Genomic DNA, 20004 nt, shown 5'->3' with positions numbered 1-20004 from the left:
AACTACCTACCAGCAAGTTGTGGGAGCGGGGCCTACTTCTTTGCTATCTGGCACACACTGGCGGAGGAAGAGGGGGGCAGTGTGATCGATCCCACTGGGGAGCCATGGTGGCTACCCCTCCTCCCTGCTGGGCACCACACCCCTGCAGGTAGTGCTCCATGCCCCAGGACACACGCCAGCCCCTCCCCGCCTGCTCTTCGTTCCCTGGTGCCAGAGCATGGAGCTCCGCCTCTGCTGGCACAGATTCGCTTCCTTTCTTACTTTAACAACCCATTTAGAGGGTCACACCAGGAAGCTAGCCTGGCTATTTCAGGAATTTGAATCATGTACCCAGGAATTAGAAGGGTCTCTGCATACAGCCTTCTCCCCAAACTTCCACCCCGAATGCATAACAGTATCCTAACAGGACAAAGCAGACTTGTATATCTTAACATTAAGGCAACAATCCTATACCCCTTACCTGGGAGAAGGGATTCGGGCACAGGGGGTGGGATTCAATGCAATTCACATTTAAGGATGGAACCTTCTAATTTGTGCTTTCTGAAATGATATGTGAACTGAAACAAAGCCATCTTTCAAAACTTCTCAGATTTTTTTTATGCCGCTCCCCAAGCAAACAATCTTTATAAACATTAGGGGGAAGTATGCATAAGCTTCCATGTATTAATGAAAATAACACATACAACAATGAGGAGAAATTGGCCTGCAAAGAAAATGTGTTTAGCAACCCCACAACTTGCCAAATTTAACTTGTGCACATTCCGCTTTGTATGTGTGGTGGTAATAATAATAATATAATAATAATAATAATAGGGAGTGAGAAAGGGGTTGGGTTCTCAGGAAACTGACTTTGGTAACCCCACCTACCATTGAAGCATAGCTGTCAACGTTTCCCTTTTTTAAAGGGAAATTCCCTTATTCCGAATAGGATTCCTCGCAAGAAAAGGGAAAAGTTGACAGCTATGCATTGAACGCAGTGGGTTTTGACTATATACAATTTTGGTTTTAGGCCCGATCTCTGGAACCTAACCCCCATGTACGTTGCTGGTCTACTGTGTAGTATGCATAATTACATACAGAAATGTGTATGTTAGGGGAAATGCTGGTAAATTTTCAAGATGTCTTTTTCTTAAAAATGGCCAACTGAGGACTGAATTTAAGATTGCAAAAATGAGTAACTGAGAGAAACTGGAAATTGATAGTTCACTCATCTCTACCTAGGAGTAAGCATCAGAGGAGTTTATACATAAACTCACCAAAGCCAAAAGGGACATGGGTAGCGCTGTGGATTAAACCACAGAGCCTAGGACTTGCCGATCAGAAGGTTGGCGGTTTGAATCCCCGCGACGGGGTGAGCTCCCGTTGCTCAGTCCCTGCTTCTGCCAACCTAGCAGTTCGAAAGCACGTCAAAGTGCAAGTAGATAAATAGGTACCACTTTGGCGGGAAGGTAAACGGCGTCTCCGTGCACTGCTCTGGTTCGCCAGAAGTGCGTTAGTCATGCTGGCCACATAGCCAATAAAGCGAGATGAGCGCCGCTACCCCAGAGTTGGTCATGACTGGACCTAATGGTCAGGGGTCCCTTTACCTTTACCTTTACCAAAGATAATATCTGATAGATGAGCATCAAAAATGCTGCTGATGTGAGTCACAAGTCCCATTTCTTCTATTCACCTTTTCCACAGTGGGCTTACATGAGAGCCATACACTGAACATTGTAGGAGTATTTGAAGTTTGGACGCAATGATTTCTGCTAAAAAATGCAAACTTTTGATGGTGCTGTAGCCATCTGCATTGCTTGCATCCTTTCCCAAATTTGCTCTAAAGCAAACTACACATAGCAAGCTTGGTGTATTTCCTATGTTGAATAAGGCTCCTTGAAATAGGGAACATATTGTACTTAATATGGTTTTACTCTCTCCCCCCCCCAACAGCTTTTGCAGAATCAACATCTGATTCTTTGAAAGGACCAAGGTTGAAACATTGAAGCTGCAAACTAAAAAGCCTTATAGTTTACAGAAATACTCTGGGAGTTATTATATTTCAGAGTTTTTGTTTAATATCCTTGTCATGGTAAAAAAAGAAGTAGAAGAAGCATGTGTTTAAAGGTGTAATAAAGAAGTATCAACAAAGCTTCTTCAAGTATTGGAGTCTCTGCTACATCAGGAAGGAAATAAAAATATAGGTCTGCTTTGCTGAAATGTCACTTCAGAGTCAAGAGTCAGTAAATAAGTTTTGCAAAGGCAGAAAAAAATGCTTCAATTTTCTCCAAGGAATCTTCTTAAAAATTGTATTCTTTTTTGTCACTTCATTCCAATTTAATGAATAAGGTGGTAGATGACTTTGTCTATTTGGGTTCCACCATAACCAGCAACCTCTCCATTGATGTTGAGCTGGACAAGTGGATTGGCAAGGCAGCTATGTCAATAGCTTGCATCCCCAAAAGGGTATGGGAAAATGTGATGTTAACATCCAATACCAAGCTGAAGGTCTTGGTATTGGATTTTGAGCATGCTGCTTTATGGAAGCGAGTTGTGGGCAACTTACAGCTGTCATCAGCTGAGGCGACTGGTGCCACTGAGAGACATGGTGAAACATTGTATTGGCTGTGTATGAATGTTCCCAGCAGAGACCAGATTCACACAGCCAAGGCAGCAGGCTTTACTCTCCATAGCCACTTCCGAGCTGGAGAGGTTGTGGGCTTCATGCCCTCCCCCCACGTGTGCGCGGGCTGGCTTGCAGCCCCCATGAGATCGGGGAATCCTCGGACGCGTCAACTCCCTTGCCAGCCAATCGGCTGGCCCGGGAGCTGTGGCCCACGCTATTTAGGGCTGGCATGGCCGAGGATTTCCCTCTTTCTCCACTCCAGCACCCCAGCTGCTCCAGTTTCCCACCCTCCCACCCTTTAGGTTTGGCTCTCTGACATTGCTATGGACCTCGGTTGGTCGCCGTCAAGGGGCCTGGTAGGAATTTTTTCCACTTGGCAAATTGGCACTAGCCATTTGGTTTTTTTCACCTACCTCATAGCAAATCATCACAACTTCCTCGGCATTGGCGGTTAGGCATTGGTAAGGGTATTGTTATGCAGATGAGTGGGGGGGAGGAAGCATCATCACCTTCCCCCACATCGAAGGGTAGTCTGGTAAAGGATTCCGGGGGGCATTGCCCTGTCCGAAGCCTATGGAGGTGTGGGCCTAAGGCATGAGATATGAGAGGCAATTGATATTTTCTGCTTGCAACAAGGAAATTTTGAGTGAGTTCAGTATCTAATATTAAACCCATCACCCTTAAGGCTTTGAAAGAAGTAGATTTAAAATGTGAACAACAGCTGGCTGAAAGCTACAGCTGTTCCACTAAATGACACTGAAGACCTCATTAGCAGCATATTTATGAACCAAATGCCATTCACTTAATCTTAAAAGTGTAGCTAACAGTTAATAGCTTCAAGTCACTGCCTAATAACCAAAGGCATTCAAAATATTTACACTATAAGCTAATCAAACAGCATTTTCCCCACAGCAAAGGACCCTATCTTTCATGTTCTTAAAAGAAACATTGCTAATTTTGATGTTGAGGCATTTAAAGCTTGGCCAGAATGAAAGCTTACACTCTGTGGCTTGCAAGAAGAAAGAAAGAAAATGGCATAATACAAGTCTGTGGAGGAAATGAAATACTGTATTCTCGAATTTTAGGCCTTTACAATATCAACAGTAAATGTATTTACTCCCTTATATAGCCTTCCCTACCTATGGAGGAAAGAAATTACTATATGCATAAACTACATGAAATAAATGAGGTATGAGTATTACATTGTTAAGAGACCCCATTCCCCTCACAGAGCTAAAATTTCCAGAGCTCACTGGGAAGAGAGATTGATCCTTAAACCACTCTGGGAATTATAGCGCTGTGAGCAGAAAAGCAGTCTCCGAACAACTCCCATCACTCATAACAAACTACAGTTCCTAGGCATCTTTGGGGAAAGTCATGACAGTTTAAAGCGGTTTAATAGTGCTTTACATTTATAATAATATAAATAACATAATAATAATTTATTATTTATACCCCGCCCTTCTGGCTGGGTTTCCCCAGCCACTCTGGGCAGCTTCCAACAGAACACCAAAATACAGTAACCTATTAAACATTTAAAGCTTCCCTTTTAACAAGGCTGCCTTCAGATGTCTTCTAAAAGTCTGGTAGTTGTTTTTCTCTTTGACATCTGGTGGGAGGGCATACCACAGGGTGGGCGCCACTACCGAGAAGGCCCTCTGCCTGGTTCCCTGTAACTTGGCTTCTCACAGTGAGGGAACTGCCAGAAGGCCCTCAGCGCTGGACCTCAGTTTCCGGGCAGAATTTATAGTGCAGATGGGGCTTAAGTTGCAACAACTGTAAACACAGACCCTCCAAGTGTCCCTATTTTCCAGGGACAGTCCCAGATTTACAGAAACTGACCCAGTTTCTGATTTGATGCCACAATGCCCAGCGTTTCCTATTTTCATTGGATAAATGTTGGAGGGTATGGAGTTATGCCAGCCCTGAGCCAAGGAGACATATGAATCTTTAGAAGACATCTGAAGGCAGCCCTCTATAGGGAAGTTTAACGTTCAGTGCTTTATTATGTTTTTACATCTGTTGAAAGCCACCCAGAGTGGCTGGGGCAACCCAGTCAGACGGGCAGGATATTATTATTATTATTATTATTATTATTATTATTATTATTGAATAGGTCATCCCTGTTTTCATTGGAGAAATGTTGGAGGGTATGTAAACAACAAGACCATCTTAATCATAGGACAGCTGAGTAGGCAGATAATGGAAATAAGCAGCTGAGGTTGAAATCCTATACAGTGGTACATCAGGTTAAGAACTTAATCTGTTCCGGAGGTCCGTTCTTAACCTGAAACTGTTCTTAACCTGAAGCACCACTTTAGCTAATGGGGTCTCCCGCTGCTGCCGTGCCACTGCTGCTCAATTCCTGTTCTCATCCTGAAGCAAAGTTCTTAACCCGAGGTACTATTTCTGGCTTAGTGGCGTCTGTAACCTGAAGCGTATGTAACCCAAGGTTGAGTCCACATGTATAGCAGTGTATGCTAATACATATTGGCCACTTATTAATATAAGTCAGCTACTACCCACACTAGATTGTTAACCGTCCCATCTTTATTGTGGCAGTTTGCTAAGAAATATCACAAGGCATCAGACAATTTGTATTGCCCAAATTGAGGTCCAGAATAGCATGTACTGTAAATGCAATATTATTATTTTTTTATATAACAGTGATAATTGTCAAGGATAAATTGGCAAGTGCTGGTGTTCAGGAAAAGAAAAACAGCAACCCCCAAACCTTGCAGATGAAATGAAATCCTTCATATGAAGGGAAAAGAGAGAGACAGAGAGAGAGAGTTATATCTGCTCCACTGAGTTGAACAGTTTCAGTTTCTTACATGGCTAACATCATTAATGAATGTTTCCAGTCTACCAAATGTTTTAAAACTCTGTTTAAAAAATGACAACCCACATATACAGTGAACCATGAAATGGGGGATAGCTTGCTATAAGCATTAGGAGGTGATTTGAAGGTCACCTAAAAAAGTAGTGGATTACTTAATTGGTGGGGGAAATGCAGTTTGGGGGCAGGGGACGCTGTCATGAACAGTAGAGGGGGTGTGGAAATAATGTTTGGGAAATATATTTCATTCAGACATGCTGTTATGACACATCTTCCTTTCAACTGTATTAATGTGTACAGTGGTACCTTGGGTTAAGAACTTAATTCGTTCCAGAGGTCCGTTCTTAACCTGAAACTGTTCTTAACCTGAAGCACCACTTTAGCTAATGGGGCCTCCTGCTGCTGCCGCATCGCCTCTGTGCGATTTCTGTTCTCATCCTGAAGCAAAGTTCTTAACCCGAGGTACTATTTCTGGGTTAGTCGAGTCTATAACCTGAAGTGTCTGTAACCCGAGGTACTACTGTATTATGATCTTCCTTTCAACTGTATTAAAGTGGTTGCCATGAAGAACATATTTAGAGATTCATATGAGAGCCACTGAATAGGTCAGGGGTTGGCAAGGTGATCTGGGCATGGGCTGGATCACTCCCGCAGAGTTTCTCCATGGGCTGGACCAACACAGCGCGATGCTGCAAATCGCTTTTGTGCATACCCAGATGCCGAAAATTGTGCCTATGCAGAAGCGATTTTCTGCATCTGGGCATGCACAGAAGTGATTTCTGGAGCCACAGAAAAGAGTCCCCATGCTGCGCTGTGCCGGTTTAGCGTAGTGCGCAGGGACTTGCCAAGCGGGCAGCTCCGTTCGGGGGCGGCTCGGGGGCCAGTTAAACGGCCTCTGTGGGATGCTTCCGGCCCATGGGCCTTAGGTTGCTGACCCCTGGAATAGGTGAACCCATGGCTTTTTTTCAGCCAGGACTCAGTTCTTGTGCCTCTCAGGTGTGCGCCATTGCTATTATAAGAGAACAAGGGAGGCGTTCCTGGTGAGTTCCATCGCCTCTTTTTCTAGAAAATAGCACTGAGTGAATCCCTGTAACAAAATGAAAGGAGAGGGGGCAAAATGCTTGTGGCCTAGATGAGAGCCAATACACATAGTTTAAATCCTAGCAAGATGGAGGCCCTGTGGGTGAATGGTTCCTATGCCTGGGAGTTACCTGTTCTGCACTGCCTCCAAAGGAAAAGGTATAAGGAACAGTCTGTTGGTGTTCTGTGTCACCTGATGTCCCTCTGCAGATCACCCCTGAGGCAGAGTATTGTATTTGTACCTTGGCAAGTGTTTTCTTTTCTTTTTAAAAACTTATTATCCTGTGATGTAATGTGGTATAATCAAAAGGCAGAAATTGATTGAAGGATTTTGATTTCCTATATCCCCGTCCCACAAGAGATGTTCTCTTAATTGCAAACATGCAACCACCAAAGAAAAACACCCAAATAGAACAGAACCTTTTGTAATGTTGATCTGCTGCAAGATCAATATACAGACGTATTCCTTTACAGCCTCATTCTGAGAAAGGTTTGTACTGCTGTTAAAACTATTTGTGTGGAAGTGTTAAAACAGAGTTGGCTTTAGTGACCTGGTTCTAAATAGTGTTTTTTTTAAGTCTGAATAAGAAAAGCTCCCTCACAAATAGAGTTTCTTATATATGTAGCTTCTCTGAAAATGGTTGGCTTACTGTGTAGAACATATGATATATTATTCAGATAGCACATTTTCCTGAAGTTTCCTTACCCATTAATTTATGTGGTTTATGTGATCCTTTACACAATGTAAAAGCCACTTCTGGAAATCTAGTGGAGTCTAGCAGAAGTTTAGCATTCATTTCCTCATTTAATGTTTCCAGAAAATATCCATTTGCAACCCCATTAACTAGGAAATTTATGGGAGTTTGGTGCTGCAATTTCCCTGTCCTTTTCATGGGTTGTACTATGACGACTCACATGGTGAAATTTGGGGTGGCATTCTGGTGGGCAGCTTTTGCACACCATCTTCATGGGGGAATAATAGGAGAACAGAAATCTGCATGCACATAAAGGGTGGCGACATGTCTGATGACATTGGCGGCTGTATCACACCATGCCCACAAGTTTGAATGAAATGTAGCATTACATGGCAGTATATCAATCAAAATACCACATTTCCACAGCACAATAGGTAATGCTGTTGTGGAAAGGAATGTTAGGAACCAGAAGCAGACATCTTAACCAGGAAAACTAATGCAATAACCCACATACAGTGGAACCTCTACTAACGACCACAATCCGTTCCAGAGGCCCATCCTTATGGTGAAATGGGTCACTGGGAGAGGCGCTGTTGTGTGCAGATGCAGGCAGCGATTGCCCGCTTCTGCGCATGCACGAACGGCGGCAAACCCGCCGGTTACTTCTGGGTTTGCCGTGGTCGCAACTTGGAACATCCGCGAGTGGAGGCAGTTGTGAGTAGAGGTTCTACTGTACTAGAATGTACACATATTGTCTTGGTAAGATATTATTTTATTTCTAAAATTCTTTTTAGTACAGTATCAAAATTAGTTGGGCTTGTTCCCACACATTTGGAGTTAATAGGGATCCCCCCCCCCCCCGCCGCCGCCACCTAAATAAGTTTGCTCAACCAGCTGATAAGGAATGGAGATGATTTCACCAGCTAATAATAATCTGAAAGACAAAAACAGATTGCCTACTGTTCTTTGGCATGAATGTCAGGAAATGTCACACAAAGGCTGGCTAGCATAATTTGATATATACTTGCATTGTGATATGGTTATACAGATTTATTTCAACGGCTCTCAGACTACAGCCTGTTGAATGTGATTGACAATATGATGTCCTGGCCCAATTATCTGAGTATACCAAAAGTACTGGAGAAAGGAAAGAAGGAAGGAGCCTTAGCAGGGAAGATAAAAAGACTAAATATATGTCTATGAAAATAGATTATGTTCTCCCAACTTCAGTAAACCAGTCTTTTCTATAAGTGGAGATAACTCAGGACATTTTGGTGCTGGGTCTGATCTTCTGGCAAATCCTGGGCAAAATATCAAGTCTGAAGCAACTGATGCCTTCATGGTTCCAGTTACAGATAGGTAGCCGTGTTGGTCTGCCATAGTCAAAATAAAAAAAATCCTTCCAGTAAGTAGCTGTTTTACTACAAAGGAATTTCAGAAATAGACTGGAAAGAGAAGCTGCTGAATTGCAACTCATTACCAAACTTAAAACCATGGAGAGACCTGGTTTGAACAAAGACATTGGATTCTTATCCCATTATACATGACTAAGCCATTTCTCACCTTCTCACCCCTTGCCTTTTCCTGTAAGACCTATTACAGTCGTTAAGAGTCGTCAGCAGGCTCATCTTAGCTATCTGCCAATCTCCCATTCCCACCACCCTTCTGAGTAATACCCCTCCCCACCTTCTCACTATATAGAAGGATCTGGCAACTTCTGTTTCAGTGTATCTGAAGAAGTGTGCTTGCACACGAAAGCTCATACCAAGAACTAACTTAGTTGGTCTTAAAGGTGCTACTGGAAGGATTTTTTTTATGATGCCTTCATGTAAGGCAGAGAGAAGGGCATTCCCAGTATCGGAACAACAGCTTGAGTTGTTCAGAGCTTTATATGTTAACAGCAAGACCTTGAACAAGTCCCAGCAGCTGTTTGGCAGCCATTGCAGATTCCTCAGCAGAAGTAATATGGCTGAATCAAGGTGCTCCAGTTAACAACCTGGTTACAGCATTCTGCACCAGTTGTAACTTCTGGACCAGTCCCAAGGGAGGCCTCACATAGAGCGCATTGTTGTTGTTGTTGTTGTTTAGTCGTTTAGTCGTGTCCAACTCTTCGTGACCCCATGGACCAGAGAACGCCAGGCGCTCCTGTCTTCCACTGCCTCCCGCAGTTTGGTCAAACTCATGCTGGTAGCTTCGAGAACACTGTCCAACCATCTCGTCCTCTGTCGTCCCCTTCTCCTTGTGCCCTCCGGGAAAGATAGAGTGCATTACAGTAGTCAAAATATACTAAATAGCTGGCAATCTGCTCCCCACACAATCTGTGGGGTGCACACAATCTGCTGCCTACTTGAGCACAGGACACCTCATCTTATTAGCAAAGTCAGCCTCGTGCATACTAAAATCATAGACTGCTAGCTTTTGGGTGGGGTGACACAGGAACACCACACACACCTTACCTGAAATATCATTGCTATGAAGCCACAAATCCACTTGCTAGGGCGCATGCCCCTTGCTTTCAGGTGATAATATCCAGCAACACAAAAGTTCCTTATTCAGGTATGAACAGCAAAGAACTTGGGGAAGAACTTTTAGCAGACATAGCTTTGAACAGGGATTTCCTAGGCTGCCCTAGGTAGTGCTGTATTTTTCGTTCTATAAGACGTACCAGACCATAAGACACACCTAGTTTTTGGAGGAGGGAAATAAGAAAAAAAAAAATTCTGAATCTCAGAAGCCAGAACAACAAGAGGGATTGCTGCGCAGCGAAAGCAGCGATCCCTCTTGCTGTTCTGGCTTCTGGGATAGCTGTGCAGCCTGCATTCGCTCCATAAGACGCACACACATTTCCCCTTACTTTTTAGGAGGGAAAAAGTGAGTCTTATAGAGCAAAAAATACGGTATTTTTCATGGTGAAATTTTGGGTGGTATTCTGGTGAACAGCATATCTCCACCATTTTCAAGGGGCGGGGGTAGACAGTGACCTCCAACAGCAACAGGCTAGCTTAGGGAGTGTAGAACAGGTTTTGTGGTGTAGGCATCTCCGTTCTTCAACATCTTACCATTTCTGGTTTCCCTCCAGCACCATATGCCACCTGAGTCAGCTGCCTCACTCTGTCTAATAGCCCTCAAGCATCCATGTCATCTGAGTATCTTATTTTGCAAGGGGTTTGGCAAGGATCTGACTTCTCCAAGGGGTCCCTGGTAGCTTTGTGCCCTGGGAATATATCCCTGGCATTATTAAATAATGATGAATGCAGGTGTTCACATATGTGAGCATAACATGAGCCTCAACCCTGGAGCTGCAGGAAGAAAAGGAAGTGACATGCAATATACAGCTTAATAAAACCAGTGATGGAGCTGAAATGTGTTCGTAGCACTGGGTTTTTATTTCCAGAGGTTGCAGAGCTTGAAGGATGAGGTTATGGTAAAACAAATGCAGAGTGTGTTATATAGCAGCCAAGAGTGATCATAGTGTTCAAACAAATATGAAGCAGTGGTGTTTTTTTAAGGACCTTTGCATGGGTCTTTCCTTACTGAGTAATTCAAGAAACACACCTGCCTTTAGAAAGTTTTCCTCATCTGCTAATTGGCAGAAGCAGAGTGTGAACCCAGGAAAACATAGTGTTATCCAAATTCTATTGCATATTTTCCTGAAACATTTGGTAATAGTTACTTCGGTCACAGCTAAGATAGAGGGGATGGCGCAGCTGTCCAAAATGTGAGTCTCTATGGTAGAAAAGCTGTTTGCAATTTTGATCAGTGTAGGCCATGCCCTGTTTACAGACAAGCTATAAACGGAGAATGACCTATGCTGGCCAAAAATACAAACAATGTTTTTCTTCCATGGAGACCCAAATCATGGAAATTTACCTGCCTCCCCTTTCCATGGGGTTTTAAACAACAGAATTTTCTAAATGTCTTGAACTTCATGCATGCAACAAAAGACCCCCAACTGCAGTGTTCTGGAGATGTAGCTGTAATATTTGCTAAAGAGCTGAGCAAAAAAGAGGGAAGGGGAGATATTTTTATTGCCTTGTGTTGCTGTTGTGTTGCTGTTGTGTTTGTTCTTATGTTAGGGTTTTTTGTGTGTGTTTCTATATTGAAACCCCCCTGTGATCCTCAGACGAAGGGTGGTACATAAATTAAAATAAATGCATAAGCCTGTCCACATTCCAGTGTAAACATAGGGCCATATTGGGTAATCATAGGGCCAAACATAGGGTAGATATTGTCGGGGGGAGGGATACTGGATTATATTAGTCTTCTGCAGGGAAATACTACTTTGGATAAAGACAATAAGGCAAGAGTTGTGTGTAGCATATGCTTCAAAACAAATCTATGTCAAGGTAATTCACCTTCTGCACCTAGAAAAAAAAGTGTATTCAAAAATTGCATAAACTAAGAAAATGTCCAGGGCTGGTTGCAAAAGTGCTGCTGTAGCCATGCTCTCATACCTAGTGGGATTTTTACCTTTCCTCCTCAATGTCTTTGCATTACAGAGGCAAGTTCAGTGTTTGAAGGTCTAGGAACTTAGGCATCGGATTATTGATCCATAGAGCTCAGTATTTTCTACACTAGCAGTGGTTCGAGGGTTTCAGACAAGGGACATTGTCAGCCCTACAGCGCCTAAAAATCCTAGAAACTGAACCGGAGACATAATAATAATAATAATAATAATAATAATAATAATATAGTATTATTTATACCCCGCCCATCTGGGCGGCTTCCAACCAAATATTAAAATACAGTAATATATCAAACATTAAAAGCTTCCCTAAACAGGGCTGCCTTCAGATGTCTTCTAAAAGTTTGGTGGTTGTTCTCTTTGACATCTGGTGGGAGGGCGTTCCACAGGGCAGGTGCCACCACCGAGCAGGCCCTCTGCCTGGTTCCCTGTAACTTGGCTTCTTGCAGGGAGGGAACCACCAGAAGTCCCTCAGCGCTGGACCTCAGTGTCTGGATAGAATGATGGGGGGGGGGGGAGACGCTCCTTCAGGTATACTGGACCGAGGCCATTTAGGACTTTAAAGGTCAGCACCAACACTTCAACTTGTGCTCAGAAATGTACTGAATCTTCTGCATGCAAGGCAGTTAAGAAGATTAGAAGAGCCTGCTGGATCAAGCCAATTGCCCATTAGTCCAGCTTCCTATTCTCGCTGTGGTCAACCAGATGCATGTCGAGAGTTTGCAAGTAGGACCCAAACACAAGAGCACTCTCTCCTCCTGTGGTTCCTAGCAAATGCTGTTCAGAAGCATTACTGCCTCTGACCAATCCCTGCCTCCTGTGAGAGCAAGGTCCATAGTTTAACCATGTACTGTACCACTAAGATCTAGTACTGAGCTACGATTCTTCCCCTTGGAAGAAAAAGTGTTGTATTCAAATAAATCCTACTCAGAGTCAGCCCACTGAAATTAATAAACCTAAGCTAGCCATGCACATTAACTTCAACGGGCCTACTCTGAGTAGGACTAGCATTGAATACCATCCAAAGAATCACAAAAAGAGGAAGCAGGGGCCTTGAAGTTGTCAATCAACAGTTAGCGCAGTCACAGTCTTGTACTGGATTTCTATTTAAATTATAGTGAATATTTCTAAATTTGCATCTGGATATATAAATTAGCATATGCAGCTTTCATGCAAATATGAATCCTCCTCCATCTTCTCTTTGAATGGTGCATTTTCAGTGCAATGCCACTTCAAATGGCTTCTTTTTAAATGTATTTTCTCACAAAATGCAAATGACTAAACATATTTTGGCTTAATATATGCAAGCGAGATAGATTTTGTTACATTTTCTGAGCGAAGCACTGTCTCAGAAAATTTGGAGAAGGGTATCATCTGAAGGATCAATGTATTCTGATCTTCACATAATTCAAGATGTGTGGTTCAGATCAGTTCATATTGAAATGCAAAAATAAAAAAAAAAAATATTCAAACATCCCAACCATCAAAATTTAGTAACCTCATCTGCTTTGGTTAGAAAAAGAATTTTATACATCTCAACTTTGTAGTATTTAGGGCAATTTTAAACGTTTAAGCAAGTTTTGTTACAGAAGAGAATAAAGAAAGGTTATTTAATGATTTAAGTGCTGAGAGCCCACACAATCTCCTAAGGCTACATAATATTTAGTAAATAAATCACGAGCCAACATTTTCTGCCTTTACAGAAACATGCTCAGAGTTTTGGGAAATCAAAGGACCATATACACACAAAAACATCATATGGTTTTGCTAGCTTCGGCCAAGTTATTTAATTAAGTCCCTCCTTCTGCATATTTCATTGCTGGCTCTGGAAGGTTATAGATTAGAATTAAGATGAGATAAAGTGCATACTTTAGGAAAGGTGTAACATCCTTAACTCATTGCTGGTCAATTTACAAATGGAATGATGTGGCGAGTAGCAATTTTCAGTATTCAGATGAATGTCAAGTATCAAGTTATATAAGCAATATATGTGGCTCCAAAATCCTTTAGTAAGATTTCTCAATAGCTGCAGGTTTAGATCACACATGCATAAGCTCAAAAAGCTGTGGATTATGTTGAGAAGGTGCCAATTTGACACTGACTGCGTGCTAAAATTCAGTGGGGACTTTGGTATAATGCTTTACTTGGCCATTGTCCCTCCCAATTTCAGTATAGCTATGAAACTAGAATATTTCTTTGTTGATAACCTCCTGTCTTGAGAGACAATGGAGTGCACCTCCCAGAGTGAAGTCAAACCACTACATCCCACTTAAACAGGCTTTCTTATATCCAACAGAGTATAACAATAAAACAATGAACAGGTAGTGATACAATGACTACTGCAATCAACACAAGATAATATCACTAAGGCAACTATCTGTAAACAAACAATAAACGTACATAAAAATGGCAAAAGTAGTTTCTTTCCCAAATAGGTTTTATCTTAAACAATAGCAAACACAGTAAATAAAGAGTTCACTTGTAATATATTAGTGGTTCAGTGCTCATTTCTTCTCTTTCCAAAATAGATTTTATCTTGAACAATTGCAAACGCAGTAACAAAGGGCCCACTTTTGATATACTAGTGGTTCAGTGCTTGGATGCTGTTCTGGTAATCCAACGTTTCGTTGAAGAAGAAGAAGAAGAGTTTGGATTTGATATCCCGCCTTTCACTCCCCTTCAGGAGTCTCAAAGCGGCTAACATTCTCCCTTCCCTTCCTCCCCCACAACAAACACTCTGCGAGGTGAGTGAGGCTGAGAGACTTCAGAGAAGTGTAACTGGCCCAAGGTCACCCAGCAGCTGCATGTGGAGGAGCGGGGAATCGAACCCGGTTCCCCAGATTACGAGTCCACCACTCTTAACCACTACACCACACTGGCTCTCAAAAGCTAAAAAGCTTAGTCATCAAGCTGTCAAAATCGGTTGTAACAGAATTGCACTGAACTAACAAGTAGAAGAAGGAAAATGAAAATGAAAAGTATTCCTGGCCAGGCACAGTTCTGGATGAATTTACCTAATTTTCTCAACTCCTGATATTCTGTACTCACATTTTATCCATAGGATAATACAACTTAGCCCTAGTATAATCGCACAAAACAAGTGATACAGTGCTGAGAGCCAGGGTTGGTATTAAATGGTTTCTATTGCTGACCTCTGGACAAATTCAGGAGTTCCACTGCCACTGCTGATCCTGAAGATTATGGATACTTTTCTCCTTCATTTAGTTATTTTGCCTCTGCTTGCTTACTTGCCCTCTCCAAGCATTGGCATGAGTGAGAAGATGAATCATCCTTTCCTTTTCCTTTTCCTTTTCCTTCTTCTTTTTTTCTTTTCCTGTGCTGATTGGGGCCAGAGGAAGGTGGCACATGTATGGTCAGTGGTGAAAAAAGAAGAGGACACTCAGAGAGACATGGGACTGTATTGCCCAGCGCCCAAAAGGAAAAGTGTCTTAAAATGGAGCGGGGAGCAAGCCCAGGTTCTGTGAACCACAGATAGCACTTAGGGCCCACTTTTAGGCTCCCACTGTGAGCAAAGAGGCCTTTGGTCTGATCTAGCAGCGCACTTTTTACGGTAAGTTTTGGTTCCATTCTATTTCTTATAGCAAGAACTAAAACTCTTGAAATGGTGTGTATTTTTGAAGGGGACAAGAGCTCAAATAACGCTTCAACACTTGATGCAGTACATGTATCTGTATGTAAGTCTATTCATCAGTTGGTTCTTAGTATGCAGTGGAATTCAGACAAATGTAAGGTAGCCTTCCTTATGTTTACCCAGTTTTCTTTCTTTCTTTTTTGTATTGAACCCTGCTGGAATCTTGTACATATGCCAATAAAGGTTTGAGAATCTGATCTGATGTATCACTACCTCTACCTGAGCATGGGATTCCAAACATGGCAGAGCTAGCTTATCACATTTCAAAGAAAGGGAAGTAGTATACATTATTGCTCTCTGAACATTGCTCTCCCCCCCCCCCCGTGTGGCCATTGTCCAGACAAAATTGCCTAACTGCACCAATTGAGTAACTGTTCTATTCCCTATAAAATATTTCTGGACTTCATGGCCAGAAGAAGACATTGCAAATTTGATGATGATTGAATAGTTATATAATTATGGCATAGCTATATAGCAGTGGTTCTGGGGAACCCTGGAGCTCTTTGGAAACTTATCAGGGATTCCTCAATGACAAGATGACTAACAGTGGGCAAAACTCCCAGAAAAACAGCTTGCCTAGCATCACCAATCTTCTCCTACAATGTGTTGAGTGTTGTTTCAGTGTGTGCAACAGACCTGGCCATCACCCCATGTGAACAGAGTGTTCAACCTAGCATACTCCCAAAAACTATCTGTTCTGTGGTAGACATGCGGGAAGTCCTGCAAAACAAGTTCATTCGGAAGAGTTTGCCGCTGGTGGAAAGTTTGAAAAACAACCACTATACAGATTTGTCAGCCAGAGTCTCCAAGTGTCCTTGAAATGAGCGGTTATTCTGAGGTGTCCTCTTCTCTGTCTGTTGTTCATGGATGTAGATGTATAACATCCCCAGTTACAGCATATCAGAGTGGTTTATCTATGTGTCCCAACTCTACCTTGGTTTCCAGTACTGAGACTATTTACTGAGACACTTCCAAATGCAAGCTCCAGTGGTACCGTAGCTGGGATTTTGGCCAGCATATCTAATTGGGCAGCAAGCTTCCAGCAGGATGATATTATGTCAACAAATGTGTTAGAATCCAAAGGAGAACTCAGCTGCAGTCTCCTTGAATTTGCCAGTGAACAGTGAAGGACAACACATCCCCATATAATTTCTTGGTGGGAAACTTGGGTGAATTTCAATTAGAAATTGTGCTGTTTTGTGGAAATAACAATGGTCAGGAAGAGGAGCAGTTGGTATTGTGTACCAAACTCCAACAAGCCAAGTAATCAAATCGCACCTTGATTCTACTTCCCACAAAATCTTGGTGGTTGTTCTGTGGGAGAAGGAGCATCCCAGAGCCTGGGAATGGAAATCTAGTTAGCTCCTGGGGAAAGCTTCAGAGACACCATCACTACTACACCTGGGACTGATGTAGAGGCAGGGAAGCTGTGGCCCTTCAAATGTGTTGGACTGCAATTTGCATCATCTCTGACCACTGGTGATGCTGGTTGGGGCTGACTGGGGCTGATTGGACCAGAGGGCTGCAGGTCCCCCAACCCTGGGCTGAACTTTGCTCTTTATCTACCACGCCCAGCATACTTTTCAACATCTCTTCTGATGGGGTGCAAGAGATAACTGTCTGAAAAATCAGAATACTGGCTTGGACCCAATGCTAACCATACTCAGAGCAGGTCCATTGAAATCAATAGACATGGCTCCAACCCACTATCCTTTTTGGACCTTTTGGACTAAGTATTCTGCAGTGGTTTATTTTATTTCTTAAAAAGAAATCTTATGTTTGCAATGTGTCTAAAAATATTTTTTGCTATTTCATCCCCTATTGATTATCTATCTATCTATCTATCTATCTATCTATCTATCTATTGATCATGAGCCCCTTGGGGACAGAACTACTAATATTTAGAGGTGGGGGGAAACTGTTGTGAGCTGCTTTGAGTTCATAGTTTTAATGGACAGAAAAGCAGACAAACCACCTCCATTGGCCACCTTGTAATGACAAAGTAAACTCATTCCTGTACCTAGGAAATTCTAAAGAAATTCTGTAGTCACCATGGCCAGCAGTCAGGGTTGATGGGAGTGATAGTCTGACAATATCTGGGAGACCACAAAATGCACATCATTGATGTTTTTGATTTAATCCAATTAACATGTAAGTGTTAAGTCAGTGAAAAGTAAGGAAGAACAGATTTCTCTGCTTCCTATATTGTTGCTCTGCATTCCTTCCTTCTGGTTTAAGTAGGACAATTTCTAAAACTATTGCTGGAATTGGAGCATGCGGCAGCTTTCATTAAAAAACAACAACCCCAAAATATGCCATAGCAAGAACAAAAAACAAAAACACCCTATCTTGATTTTGCTTTAGGATGCTATCACATTGCCAGATCCCATTGGCTAGGTGGTGTCATCAAGAAGCCAAATAAAAGGGAAGGCTTGCTTTTCAAAGCAGCCTCAAGGAGTTGGTACCCCAAGCCTTGCTTTTCAGTTGGGCCCCGTCCACAGCCCACCCCATGTGAAACACTGCTGAAGGTGGAGGGTCTGTTTGCATTTTGGTCCCATTATATTATTGATGCCATATGCCACAAGCCAAACGCAGCCTCTCAGCCACACATGGCTGCCCACCAAGTGCTCAACGTATAAGCCTCCAGTTTTTGCTGCCAGTTTGGGATTGCTATTTGTGGGCAATTTTGGCTCAGCCCTGAGCCAGACTTTTGGAGAGCTTCTGGGACAGCTGCCTCCTTGTGATATCTGGCAGTGAACCCCACAGCGTTCTATTCCGACAGGGGACTCTCAGCAGACTCCTCCAGTGGTGTGGCTGCAGGGATCAATCTTTACTTTACTCAAATTATTGACATCCCGCTTCGAAAACCAATTATCAAAGTTCTTTGAGCTGGCCTGGAGTCTAAAACGCCAGCCCCCGCTACACACAACAGCGGTGCTCAAGCTTGCAGAACTCCCAATCTTTTCCAGCCGTACGTTTTCTATGAGCATAATCCAGAAAGCTCCGGCACAAATTAATGAAAAGCAACTTAGTTCCATCTATTTCCCACTCGGCTGTGCTGTTTTCACCGGGAAGCTGTCACATCGCAGTGAAGCTGTTACACATGCAGATGGCTGGGCTTCCTTGTAGGCATGGACATCTGCACCCATCCCTGGTAATCAGATCAGCACTTTCTACTAATTACCCTTTCAATGCACTCTGATTATCCTCAATTGTTCCCACTAGAAAGCCACTGGGGTTTGTGTAGCATTAGCTTTTACAAAACTGGGAGTGGGGAGACGGAGGATGTATGGACACGCAGCAGGAGCCATCTAAACATTCACATATATATCCCAATCTGGTGATTACAAAGGACATGAGGAATATTTGTCGAATTGTTACTTCAATCTCACCGAGCAAGGCATCTCGAGAAGTCACAACACAGTCGTGTCCTTACATTCTCCCAAAGAACACCACCATTAAGAAGAAGAAAAATCATGGGGTCATAATTGTAATGACAGTCCGTGCCCCCAACCACAATTATAGCAGCAATTACCATAAAGCGAACCCAAACAACAGCAGCAACAACAGAAAAAAAGGAGATACCTTGAACTGAGCTGAAAGCAAAGCGGATAAGAAAGACACCTTATTATGACGCTGAGCTGCTGGAAACGATAACCGGATCTCGCTTATTATCAAAACTGAGCAGCTGCTCTGCCAGGATACTTTTGCTTACCCTTCCTATCCGGTGCCATGCCCACTGTTTAGATCTGCTTTGGGATTTGGTGACGGCTGAGTATTGGGAGGAAAGATGCTGAGATGAATCCTTGAGCTCCATGCGGCTCCATCTGGCAAATGCAAATGTTTCTGTGCCTCTGTAAGAATTCCTCGGGACCTTTGACTGACCCTGTGTCTGCACAAGCCATACTGAACCTCTAGAGGGGCCACATGGTGCTCTCTGCAGGTGGAGAACATCAGACTGGGGGCCGAATGCAGCCCTCCATGATTCCCTGTCTCTCCTCCTCCTTCTTCAACCCTGCTCCTCTTCAAGTGCTTTTGCCTGGCTGGAATGTGTCCTTGAACTCTTGCTTCCCTGGATGGAGGATGGAAAAACGTGTGTGCTTTCACACAGCTGGAATGTCATCTACTGTAAAAAGACAGGAGAGGTCATCCAACCAACCAGCTTTCTAGTTGAGGAAGGGACTAACTACTACAATGTCTCTCAGCATCAACCTGCTTCTTCCTCTGTTCTAAGAAGTACTGGGATATTGTTATACTTTACTAGCTCCAAGACAAATAGCAGATGGGTGGGCAATTTTCAGCAATGCAGAAACAATAAAGAATCCTCTTCTTATACCATGGTTTTAAAATTAGTTTTAAAAGCCTGAAAGAGTCTGAAGCACAAGATTTAAAAATGACATAACATAATGCTTATTTTGAACCTTGGTTCATGATAGGCATATCTTTTTTTACAGGCCCACCCCCTTCCTGCCTGCCTGATGCTACAGCCTCTGAGAGCTCCAGTTAAGTGCCAGAGTAAACCCTAGGCAGTCAAAATCTCGGGGTCCTCCTTGCAAACCCTAATATTTTTTTTTTGTAATTTTATTTCAAGATCAAATAAATATTATTTTTATCTGTTGTTGTGGGGTCTCTAAAAGGCATGGGGGCATAAGCAGGTGCCAACTCTGA

General features: G+C 42.8%; 1 long non-coding RNA gene across 1 annotated transcript in view; it reads left to right on the top strand.

Annotated features, from left to right (window-relative positions):
- The window catches only part of LOC308475922, a 260650-nt gene that overhangs the window by 90137 nt on the left and 150509 nt on the right, over positions 1–20004 (top strand). The window lies entirely within an intron of this gene.

Source organism: Podarcis pityusensis, assembly GCF_964106645.2.
Source record: "Podarcis pityusensis genome assembly, chromosome: 4".
Classification (NCBI taxonomy): domain Eukaryota; kingdom Metazoa; phylum Chordata; class Lepidosauria; order Squamata; family Lacertidae; genus Podarcis; species Podarcis pityusensis.
Note: the sequence above shows the minus strand (reverse complement) of the source record. Positions and strands in the feature narration are given on the sequence as shown.